Raw genomic sequence first — 13,463 nt, forward strand, 5'->3', positions numbered from 1 at the left:
AAAACACACGCTGCGTTGCGCTAGCGGCACGAGCCGGGACTGAATATTAATTTCCTCCCTCCCCCTCACCGCCGCTCCCCTCCAGAGTAAACAAAGCGTCGGCGCGCGGAATTCTACTGCACCTGCCGACACAGGACCTCAATCTGGACTGGAGTGAGGAGCGACCGGGGCCGATATTAGGTTTGTTTTCCGCAAATGCCCCGCTGGCTGCTTTAATTGCTTTCCACGAGATATCGCACGCACGTACCACGCGTAAAACAACAATGCTGGGTAGGCTGGCCAGGGGCAAGTGGGGAAGGGGGGCAATATTTTCGTTTCCACCCCACGTTTACGCTCTTTCCATCGGAATTTGAACCGAGTTAGTTTGTGGCAAAATACCGCAGTAGGCTAAATATTGTCCGACACTCCGCCCCCCCCCCCCCTCACCCCATCTCACCATCTCACCACTGAGAGGAAAACCAAAAACGTCAACCGCGTCGCTGTTTACTGGGAAAACCTTGACATTAATGGCTGGATTAAAGGATTATAAGGCAAGTAGTTTGATAACAAACTGGAAATGGTTTCCTACACAGATTCTATTAATCGTGCTGTAGTCGCGTGAATTTCTGATACATTATCGGTCGGGTGGGTGACCGTTGTCACCCACCATTTTCAATCTTATTTTAACAACAATGATATAAAATGGAATATATACATCCATAATGATGTCGGCTTCACTTAATTACTCAGTTCAAAAAGAGAACGCGCTACATGTATTATAATATCCACGCATAACCTATTTTATTGTCGGTTACACTGAACCGCCAAAGAAACTGATACAGGCGTGCGTATTAAAATGCAAAGATATGTAAACAGGCAGAACATGGTGCTGCGGTCGGCAACGCCTATAAGACAAGTGTCTGGTGCAGTTTTTAGAGCGGTTACTGCTGCTACAATGGCACGTTATCAAGATCTAAGTGAGTTTGAACGTGACGTTATAGTGATGGGACACAGCCTCTCTGAGGTAGCGAAGAAGTGGGGATTTATCCGGACGACCATTTCACGAGTGTACCGTGAGTATCAGGAATCCGGTAAAACATCCAGTCTCTGACATCACTGCTGCTGGAAACAGATTCCGCAAGAACCAACGACGACTGAAGAGAATCGTTCAACGTCACAGAAGTGCAGCTCTTAATGCTGGGCCAACAACAAGTGTCAGCGTGCGAAACATTCAACGAAACATCATCGATATGGGCTCTCGGAGCAGAAGACCCACTCATATAGATGACAGCACGACACCAAGCTTTACGCCTCTCCTGGACCCGTCAACACTCGTGTTGGACTACTGATGACTGGAGACAAGTTACCTCATCGGACGAGTCTCCTTTCAAATTGTACTGAGCGGATGGACGTGTACGAGTATGGAGACAACGGACCCTGCATATTAGCAGGGAACTGTTCAAGCTGGTGGACGCTCTGTAACGGTGTGGGCGTGAGTAGTTGGAGTGATATGGGACTCACGTATAGACACGACTCAGACAGGTAACATGTACGTAGGAAACCTGTCTGACCACTTTCATCCATTCATGTACATTTTCGATGGACTTGGGCAATTCCAGCAGGGCGATGCGACATCCTGTACGTCCAGAATTTCTACAGCGTGTCTGCAGGAACACTCTTCTGAGTTCGAACACTACCGTTGGCCACCAAACTCCCCAGACATGAACATTATTGAGCATATCTGGAATGCCTTGCAACGTTCTGTTCAGAAGAGGTCTCCAACTCTTCGCTCGTACGGATTTATGCACAGTCCTGCAGGATTGATGGTGTGAGTTCCCTCCAGCACTGCTTCAAACATTAGTCGAGCCCATGCCACGTCGTGCTGCGGCAGTTCTGCGTCCTGTGGGGGGAGAGGGGGGAGGTGTGCTACACGATATTAGACAGGTGCACCTGTTTCTTTGGCTCTTCGGTTATGAACTTATACTGCAGTGGTTTGTGAACCATACACTGCACTACCAGTGTATGAGCCTCACTAACACAACAGTTAAACCAAGATTTCCAAAATCACTTTTTGACAGATTATTATTTCAGCGCGCAGTATACAAACAGTTGACACAACGTACTTTCAAATGATAAGGGCAGGTCCATTTATCACGCCTAACACAGCACTTTTTGCTTGATTTGTCCCGTGCTCTGCCATACTCGTAGCATTTTTGTCCTTTTTCTTTTCTTTCCTCTTGTGGCTTGTTTACGATCTCCTCTATTCCACGCAGTGTGAGTAGACACCTCCCGATCTCTGTGCTAGACATGTAAGTTCCCAAGCAAATCGGTTAAGAAAGTAATTCTTTTCACTGCTTCATCTTAATTTGTATTGAATTATCATAAAGCGAAAAAAGTGGCTCAACTAAAACATTCATATTTCTTTACGTACTACACGAATATGTAATAAAAATGGGGGTTCCTATTTTAAAAAACGCAGTTGATATCCGTTTGACCTATGGCAGCGCCATTTAGCGGGCCAGCCATAGCGCTATCTGGTTTCCCCCCTCAAGCTAGACGAGTTTCGTTCTTTTTAGTTTTTTCGTTTGATGCTAATTTCGTGAGATATTTGGCTCACTCACTATCAATGGACCACCCTGTATAATAACTTATTATGGAAATTTACCAATAAAACATTGCTTTAGAATAAACTGATGGGGCCTTTTTTAAGGTTGAACACCCTGTATATGATTAATTTTGAATAAACTTGAGAAAACATTCTTTCTTAGTAGGCACTATACATTGAGTACATTATATTCACGGCATAGGCCTTCTTTAGCGGCTCATAACTGAGTGCACAACTGGCTGTGACGCCACCGCTGCTCCTTCGGACGACATACAGAGCGGTGGGCTGCGTGTCTGAGAAGGGGTGGTGGCTGGGCGGACCCCCCACTTGTTTCCCGACAATGTGCGGCAGGTGTCTGCGTCGCGCCAGGGACCTGTCGCTGCGTCGTCAACACCCGCAGGTCTGGCCAGAAGGCGCCGGCTGCTAATTCAATCGTAGAACAATGGCCCGGCAGAGCCTCGTCATTTGGGGAGCACGCAGTCGCCGGCGCCCATTAAGTGCCAGCTCGGCTCTGCCCTCGGGCTGCAGCAAATGACAATAATAACAACACGAACCTGGGGCTGGGACTCTGGGACAGCGGTTCTGGGAGATTTACCGGGCTCGGAGCAGCAAGAAGCGGTGCGACCGCCAGTGGAAATGACAGGGAAGGGCAAATTAGAGAAAAATCCCGCCCAGCACTGGGGGTAGTCTGTGGATGCGTTGGCAGACGAGCAGCAGGAGCCACGCAGGTGCTCCGTAACTGTTGTAGAGAACAGCGCAATGTTGAAGGTATCGCGGTACCATCGACAACGGTAGAAATCTCATCCAGTTTCAGCTATTCCTATCAGAGGTGAGCACACATTCCGCTTTTAACCCGCCCGTGTTTGCCCGTTGGCCAGACAGTCAAGCTGACGCACCATGTCAGCCGTAAGGGCAGACTGCTTTATTCCCATCCAAGTCAAGGTACGCCCAACCCAACTAATCTGATGGTACCTTGACCCCTACCCGTCTATCCGCTGCGCTACGCTACGTAGCAGTTCATTGTATACAAGTTTTATGTAGTGTTATGAGTAGCATTGGGATGTTTCTACCCGAGTATCGCAAGATGAGGACCAGTATACTATGTATATTCCTTTTTGGTCATTGTAGCCCGCAAAATTGTAGATTTTATTTCTTCTTTTCTCCTTTTCGGCGTATTTCGGGCTTGTTTGCTTACTTCGATGTGAACGACTTTCTCTGCAGCTTCACCCTCTTGCGACTAGTACTGGCTGTTCCTAATTCGGACCATCATCAGGTCACCTCTTATACATGTTTTCTGTAGTAAGTGGAATCATCTCGTAATATCGGGATCCTCTGCACACAAGAACCTGAAGATGACGATTATACAGCAACGCCAACTAAAGCAAGGTTTTGGTAGTCTATTTCAGACATATATGAATCCAGTTATAACAATTTTAGTTATTTTTTTCCAGGATGTATATTTAGGTTCGCTGAATTGATTCTAAGTGGTCAAAACAATTCATTCTAAATTCCTTAAATGCATTTTAGTGAACACGAAGTTCCTTTTTCATCTTACATTAATGTAAGAAGTACGTGTCTGAAAGAAGAAGCTTTCCTTTCGTACTAAGCTTCGTCGCAGTACATTACATACCGGCAGAATTTGGTTTTTTATATCTACTGAGCCAACTATTTATTTACAGATCGTACAAAATAGATACGTGTTTCAATGTTTTACTGCCTTCATAGTAGTCACCAGCTTTGTGTATAACCCGTTTCCAGCGATGTGGAAGTCGTAGCATACTCTTAGCAGTGCAAGTTGCGTTGACAGTTCGAGCGGCGCGGTCTATTGCCCGACGAATTTGTAGCAGTTCTAAAGCGAATGCTGTGAAGCGTTTCCTTCAGTTTAGAAATCGAGTTGAACTCACGACGGCTTAAGTCAGGGGAGTGCAGTAGGTGGTATAGCACTTAGCAGCCCCATCAGTCAAACAAATCAGTAACGGCTTGCACTGTACGTGCTTGAGCAATTTCAAGAAAAATGATGTTCAGGTCCTGCAGAAAGTATCACCACTTCTGTTTCTAGCTTAGAGTCAGAATCTCTTCTCTCATAGCTCTAATAGTATGCATTTAAAACCCACGTTTATTAGACGTTTTACTTAGAAATATCATTACTGTCATATCTCTGAATACTGACCATTCCTCCAAAGACATCTTGTTTGTAGAATGACAATACATTACACTCACGAATGTCTCACTCGAATTAACATTTTCGGGATGGGAATTGCGTTGATCTTTGATTACCACATAATGTCATAAAGACACCGTTATGGATCTTGGGTGTTTTGAATCAGATCATACATATCCCTCTGCATAAATGGCGTGGAATGTGACACGAGTTCAAAGTTTCAACGACAGGTCTGTGACACAAGAACTGTTCGTCGTAGGTCAGCGCAAGGTCACTAAAGAGTAGCCACTTCACAGCAGAATAGATGTCTAGTTCTCTTATACACTGCAAAAGACATGGATTTCGATTCCCCTTTGTTGAAGACAATTTGAACTGTAACCTATGCACTGGAACGTTTTAAAGTTGGAGTATTATCCGTGCTTCACGCAACTTCATTTGTCATCTTTAATCAGAAAAATACCCAAACAAATGTGGCGGAGAGTATTCCGGGTTTGTTTAACTTTGATTAAAATGACAATTGAGATCGCAATTACATTTGTTTGTTATAACCAGTTTCGGCTTACGTTAAAGCATCCTCAAATTTTTTGGGTCCCCTATGGCTGTTGCTGGCGGATCCTCGGTTTCTCACGTGATACCACGATCGTCCACTGTCATAATAAATAAACACGGTCAACACAAACAAATGTAATTGCGATCTCGACTGCTGTTAAAATCAAAGTTACTACTACTGCGCTCCAAGGGCAATGTTGCCTAAATTTATTGTTTAATTAACGATGGATATTTCCAGTCACGCATTACAGATCGAGATGAAACGATAATATGAAGTCATCGTGGGATTGCTTTTTATAGAGATACGTAGAAACTGAATCTTTATATCATCATGGTAAGTATTATTAAACTTTACAGACTATTCGCTGTAAAATGAACTATAATGAGAATGTTCGTTCTATGCTCTCGCGTCAATACACTGTCTTTATGCCAAACATTTCGCACAGTGTTGAAATATATTCTACGTGGGCATTCTAGAGGTTTTCCTCCAATGGAAGAGCTGTCAATCTATTGACGTCCTATTTGGTGGTGCTCCAATCACACAACCTATATACTGTTATACACCGAAGAGCCAAAGAAACTGCTATACTTGCCTAATATCGTGTAGGACCCCCGAGAGCACGCAGAGCTGCCGCAGCACGACGTAGCATGGGTTCGACTCATGTATGAATTAGTGCTGGAGGGAACTGACACCATCAATCCTGCAATGATGTCCATAAATCCGTAAGAGTAAGAGGGAGTGGAGATCTCTTCTGAACATCACGTTGCAAGGCATTCCAGATATTATCAATAATATTCATTTCTAGGGTTTGGTGGACAGCGGAAGTGTTTCAACTCGCACGAGTGTTCCTGGAGCCACTCTGTAGCAATTCTGGACGTGTAGAGTGTCACATTGTCCTGCTGGAATTGCCCAAGTCAGTCGGAATGCACAATAGACATGAATTGATGCAAGTGATCAGACAGAAGCCGGCCGCGGTGGTCTCGCGGTTCTAGGCGCGCAGTCCGGAACCGTGCGACTGCTACGGTCGCAGGTTCGAATCCTGCCTCGGGCATGGATGTGTGTGATGTCCTTAGGTTAGTTAGGTTTAAGTAGTTCTAAGTTCTAGGGGACTAATGACCACAGCAGTTGAGTCCCATAGTACTCAGAGCCATTTGCACCATCAGACAGAATGCTTAAGTACTTGTGATTTGTCAGAGTCATATCTAGACGTATCAGGGGTCCCATTTCACTCTCGCGCAAGCCCCACACCAGTACAGGACCTCCACTAGCTTGAACAGTCCCCTGTTGACATGCAGGGTCCATGGATTCATGAGGTTGTGTCCATCCCCATACACGTCCATCCACTCGATACAATCTGAAACGAAACTCGTCCGATCAGGCAACATGATTCCAGTCATCAACAGTCGTATGTCGGTGCTGACGGATCCAGGAGAGGCGTAAAGCCTTGTGTCGTGCTGTCATCAAGGGTACATGAGTGGGCCTTCGGCTCCGAAAGCCCATAACGATGATGTTTCGTTGAATGGTTCGCACGCTGACACTTGTTGGTGGCCCAGCAGTGAAATCTGCAGCAATTTGCTGAACTTTTGCAATTCTGTCACGCTGAACGATTCTCCTCAGTCGTCGTTGGTACCGTTCTTGCAGGATCTTTCTCGGAGATTTGATGTTTTACCGAATTCCTGATATTCACGGCACACTCGTGAAATGGTAGTACGGAAAAATCCCCACCTCATCGCTACGTCGGAGATGCTGTGTCCTATCGCTCGTGCGTCGACTGGAACACCACGTTCAAACACTTAAAATCTTGACAATCTGCCATTGTAGCAGCAGTAACCGATCTAACAACTGCGCCAGACACTTGTTGTCTTATTTAGGAGTTGCCGACAGCAGGGCCGTATTCTGCCCGTTTACATATCTCTGTGTTTGAATACGCATACCTATACCATCTTCTTTGGAGATTCAGTGGCCGTTGCCTGTAATTTTTACTGCCATGTATGATTTTATGCATAAATTATACACTTTATCAGTCATTACTATTTCGCTTAAGATTTTGAGCTCAAAATTCACTTAATTTCCTAGGAAGTGTATTGCTTTTAAAAATAATAGGGTATCTGTTAGTATTTGAATTCGTGATTACATTTCTTCTTAAATGGAGTTGTTAATGTTTAACACGGTACCAAACATGCAGTACATTTACTTTAGACGTGGCAAGGGTATTATCGACCATACGCCTGCTCTACGAGCCTCTTCCATTTCTTTCTGTCGAGTGTATTGTTTGTCCATTCGGTACTGATGTTCGTCCAAGCTGTGCTCTCCCAGACATTATCTCACCACCTAATTCTGGGTCTTCCTCTCTTTCCACCTATTGTCCTGCCGAATGCCATTGTACGTATATTTTCTGTTATTTTTGCGATATGGCCTTCCCAGTTCTATCTTCTCTTCTTCAGCACTTCGACGAAGTTAATGTAATTGTACAGCTCTCGTCACTCTTTATATTTTCTTACTTTTCATTCCACGCTATTTTCATCATTTATTGTTTAAATGTAACGGACTTTGTAAAACATTATTATTTTCTGAGTTGAGGTAAAACGAAGTTTACCTGTAAATGACTGAAGAAATGTTCCTTCCGTGGGATTTAGTAATTGTAAGAGCTTTTAATTCATATTCATTGCCAGCTATTAGAGCATTTCTGAGTTGAGGTAAAACGAAGTTTACCTGTAACTGACTGAAGAAATGTCCCTTCCGTGGGATTTAGTAATTGTAAGAGCTTTTAATTCACATTCATTGCCAGCTATTAGAGCAATACCGGCAGCGTATTGAAGCATATAACTCTCCCTCTTTTCTCTCGCTCTTTTCAGCGGTGTCCGTTTTTGAGATAATGTTATTTTTTATACAGAAAAGGCATGCTAGGAGAAAGACGCTTAGTAGCTAAGTTATGCCACATACTCACCGGTGATGATGCGGACGACACCGTAAAAATAGTTTAATATTGCTCGTTCCACCAACACGAATCTCCAAGATCACTTTCACTTTTATCCCCACAAAAGCAGAATATTTTACCAGAAGTGACGCGTTTGTGCACCGAGTGTCAGCCCGTAACGTCACGCCAAGTGTTCGGTCAGTGCGACGATAACGAATGACGACCAGTAAACATTCCTTCACCCGGTACCCGCCACACCTGGATATGTCCATCATGATGCTGTACGCAAAACTGGGACTGAAAGTCACACCATCCTTCGGCTCGTGGCATGGCAATATCTCTTGAGAAGTTAAAGAAAGAATAGGCCGTCTCGATTGCAAAATGGTTCTATATATTTATTCAATTTGTGACGCATTTCACTCTCACAAAAGCTTCATCAGACATCTGGGGGCGAAAAAAGTTGCCTCAGTACAAATTTTGAGCCAGGCATCAGCTGTAAAGCTACATTGTCAGTTAAATAAAGCTCCTGAGGAATCTGTACTTGAGTTTTGAAAAGAGCAAAATCAATAACACACTCATCAAGTAAAATACTCGAGAACCACTGATAAGTTTGCAGAGAGTCACCAAAACTGGCACGTCATCCAATAATATTTACAGTACACATCCACTGGCTAAAATCTCTCGTGGACTACAGACAAGAGTGCTGAGCATCACGTAGTCACCAAAAATGTCACATCATCCAATAGAGTAGACAGTATACATTCATATACGGACCTAGTGGGGCAACAAGCACGCCACTCCAAGTTGCATTGTCGCTAAATTTATTCAAGATGGCGGTCCAAGATGACGGCGATAGATGTAGCAACATCGCAATGACGTCATGGGAGGAATCTTAAATTTTGGCGGAAAATAGGTTGATTCTACCACCACTAACCTAACCCCTTATCCTTCTCCATCGCCTACACCCTCCCCACCTCACTGACCCTACGCAAGAAAATGTCGGGAAGTTTAAATCATAGCAGGAAAAAAGGTCACTTGCGCTACCTCCACTAACCCAAGAAAATGGCGGGAATATAGGTCTCTAGGGCTACCTCGCCTAACCTAAGTCATCCAACCAACACCTCTTCCTCGAAATTGGCTGGAAAAGGACAAAGGCTGTGCTAGGCTGCTGGATAGGATAGATTAAATCTTTATTTTGCATGCAGTGTTTATTTAAACAATTTGAGTTGTCCTAGGCAGTAGCTCCATCCAGTGTGCTCACCATTAAGTCCAGAATCCAGCTGAACTAGTACACAGTACTGCCACCAGAGGGTGCTGTCATCCCATGGCGGTCTGGGGAGAAATGGCAGGAAAAGGACTTAATCTGTTCTGGGCTTCTGGAGAGAGGAGGGAGTGTACTTTATTTATTTTGGAACAATTTATTTAGGGACTGATTTCACATAGTTTATTTATTACAATGATACGAAACATTCACCCTGACATTAATAGCGTCGCAGTAAATAGCCTACAGACGTGAAAACTACTCGTAAATCACCAAAATAGTGTAGTACACTGATGTACAGACATGCGAACAACTCGCAAATTTTAAAAGTAGTGCATGTAAAAAGCTCTGAAAACACTCTCACTAATTATAAACTGTCGAAATAATACACTGCACAGCCTATGAGGCTTGTTCACAGAGTAATGCAGTACACTGATGCAACAGACGCATTCACTGTGCATAAAACTGGCGAAATAATGCGTGTATACACTCTGCAAACATGCTCACAACGCTTAAACAGCTGAAATAAAGCAGTGCACAAACAATTATCGCATATAAAAACGCTTTCGAACTATCATTAAGAAAGTCAACTGTGATGTATCAAGAGGCCCCTAGGCACAAGGGCCAGGGCAGTGTGAGCACGTCCGTTCAGCCTCCACCTGCACATGTGTTCACCTAATCACCATTGCTGGTGCGATGATGCATAGCCTATGTACCTGCGGTCAAGCAAAGACCTAACTGCTGAGCGACTCACAATCACAAGTGCAGCTGCAAGATTCTCAATTATATACTGACGTCACATGTCTAAGCAAGAGCCTAGTATCCCTGTGGACATATTATAGAAATCTTTTGCAATGTTTCCCAGGATAGAACAGGATCCATTGTTCCTAGCGAACCTAATGGGACATGCGAGATGCATGTAGCCATGCACTTGTTTACTGTGGCTGACACATAGCTTTAAGAGGTGTGGGTCCAGCAGAGGCCTAACTGCCAAGCAAGAGATGTCTGTGTAGCGACTCTTTTGCAATATTTTCAGAATCTGTTAACGAAATTAGCTCGGAATAACACCGAATGCATTTCTTCTGATGGTGCTAACAAGACATCCTGTGTTACTATTCGTGGAAATCGTTACATCCTGCTTTCAACAAGCATCTCTGAAATGGTAAATGTTCTCACTAGTGTGTAGAGGCTCCTATGCCTTGAATGGAGTATTCTGATTGGCTATTACTGAATATTCCCGACAAACTGCTGCTGCTGCCGGTGCGGGACCACTGTCCACCATCTCTTTCTGCAGACGAGACTTTCAGCAGTACAACTGTTTTGTACAGATCGTCACATTAAACCCCGCAAAAGTGGTCTACAGATCGTCAAATATGGAAAGACACTTTCTCAATTTCGCTGCTCTGCCACTGAGAGCGGAAGCTTGAATATTACAGTGTGAAACCAATCGCCAATCCGGCAGTATATCACTGTGTCGATGTAGTAAATACACAATTCGTATCCTGGGCCATACAAAAACGCTATGTAGCTATCGACTGCCAGACACTCGTACATATACTCTGAAGACAGACAGCATAAGCACATGCACTGCATATACTCCTCACAGCACTAGATATTTCCCATAAGGTGTGGTGGTCATCCACCATAGCTGATGGTCACAAGTTCTTAACATCTGGCGCGTTTTAAAACAGTTATGTTTCCTTTTCAAAGACTCTGTGGTATCACTCACAAGAAAAACTTATATGTCCACCCATCATTGACTTTCAGTCATTATTGTTTCGTATCGCCAGTAATCAGTTACTGCCAAAGTTTTATACTTTGTAGCAGGGGATGTAATTAGGTTCGCCTTGAGCATCAGGCTGATAAGATAAGGGTGTGTGTGTTCCAACATCTGCAAAGAAAATGACTATGGCCAATCGTGAGCAAGGTATGGATATCACGTAGAATATTGTGATAGCAAAGGGTAGAGTACGTCAAGTCCTAAGAATAGTACAGATATTTCAATTATCTGAGCCACAGCCGTCAGCAGGGTGTAGTAACGATGCATCACTCATCGAATGTCGTGCAATTGAGACCACAATCGTAATATTTAATTGTAAGTACAGTGATAAAATACATACGATGCCGGTTTCCTAGGACGATTCCATCTGGGGATGGGTAGGACGCGGCGTCGGTGGTTTGTGGCGAGAATGATTCACGTTTCTGGCTAACGACAGGAGCTGTCCAAATGAAAAGACCTGTTGGGATGTAGAAATGTACCTGACCTAACGGTGTAGTCCTCTAGACAGCCGAATGGCGAACTAGGGTTCCGATGTGTTGGACAGTCTTCGTGGTCACGTGTGTTCCCCATGGAAATTTGAGAAGATTTAATATGGACCTGTGTTTGCACTAGACCATTATTCCCTCACCTCAAAATTGTCCGGTTGACTGCTTCTGCAAATTTCCCGTCTTTATTTGGTTGAGATGATATCGATTGTGGCGTGTGCTGTGTGCACCTAGCAGGTGAACGTCGGGTGGAAGACACTTTTGCTGTTTCTGTAGACGTGAGGGACACGTTAGTTATTTTTGTAAATTATATGGATGATTTGTGATCTGTTATATCACCAGCGTCGGTATTCGCAAGTGGAAATATCAGTTTCCTATAGTTTTTTTCAAGTTTTCACATAAAGGTATTTGCAGACGAGAAAAGTTGCTAGTTACTCAGTGGTTTACAGCACGCTCCAGCTCGCTGAAGTTTCTGGTTTCTAGAGAAATAATTTCCAGTCCATATCTTCGGAATCATACTGTGCAAACGATACTGCTATGGAAGAGATATTACTATGTGCTTGATTTCGAGAAATATCACAAAAATAGTATGATATTCTCGCAAACCATGTGAAATTACATATGTTCTTGTAATTCCAGAGTCTGGAGATGAGTGTAGAAAGCAGGCAAGCAGATTGGGGCCAGAAACAGTAACGCCTTTGTACTGAGAGTAACCGATGCAGACAGCAGTTCAGAGAGTGACTTTGGTCCGCTGAGGGCGCTCTGGTCACACGTTTGGCCAGTTTGTGTGTGGAAGTGGATGACTATGACGGTCAACTGCATTGGATGACTGCCCCACCTCGCGGGAAATGCTAGTGCGACAAGGAGTATGTACGGTGCATGTGCGTATGCTGTCTGTCATCGCGGTATATGTACGAGAGTCTGGCGGTTGACAGTTATATGCATGATGCAGAAGGGGCGATTTTGTATGGTGCAGGATACAAATTGTATGGTACCTGGTGATATACTGCCGAGTTGGAGATCGTTTTCACACTGTAATATTCAAATCTTCGTCCACAGTGACAAAACAGTGTAATTGAGCAAGTGTCTTTCCGCATTTGACATTCTGTAGACCACTTTTGCAGGGTTTAACTGTCAGCACGATATGGCAATCTGCAGAAAATAGTTTTGTCAACAGCACGTGATCTAGTGGCTAGCGTTGCTGCCTTTCGATCATGGAGTCCTGGGTTCGATTCCTGCCTGGGTAGGGGATTTTTATCTGCCTGGGGACTGGGTGTTTTTGTTGTCCTTATCATTTCATCATCATCATCATCATTCGTAACAATGGTTATACTGGTCTGCGTGGAAAAAAAATGGGCTGTGTGAAAACTGGGACTTTGTACGGGCCCTGATGACCCTGTAGTTGAGCGCCCCACAAACCAAACATTATCCTCATCATCATCACAAAATAATTTTACTGTTGGAAGTCTCGTCTGCAGAAAAAGATGTCGAACAGTGCTCCCGCACTGGCAACAGCATCAGTTTGGGGGGTAAATTAAGAGCCAATCAGAATGCTCCATTTTTTCAGGAGACATCCTCTGTGCTGGGATGTACAGGGTGTTTCAAAAATGACCGGTATATTTGAAACGGCAATACTAACTAAACGAGCAGCGATAGAAATACACCGTTTGTTGCAATATACTTGGGACAACAGTACATTTTCAGGCGGACAAACTTTCGAAATTA

This window comes from Schistocerca nitens, chromosome 1 (assembly GCF_023898315.1).
Source record: "Schistocerca nitens isolate TAMUIC-IGC-003100 chromosome 1, iqSchNite1.1, whole genome shotgun sequence".
NCBI classification, from domain to species: Eukaryota; Metazoa; Arthropoda; class Insecta; order Orthoptera; family Acrididae; genus Schistocerca; species Schistocerca nitens.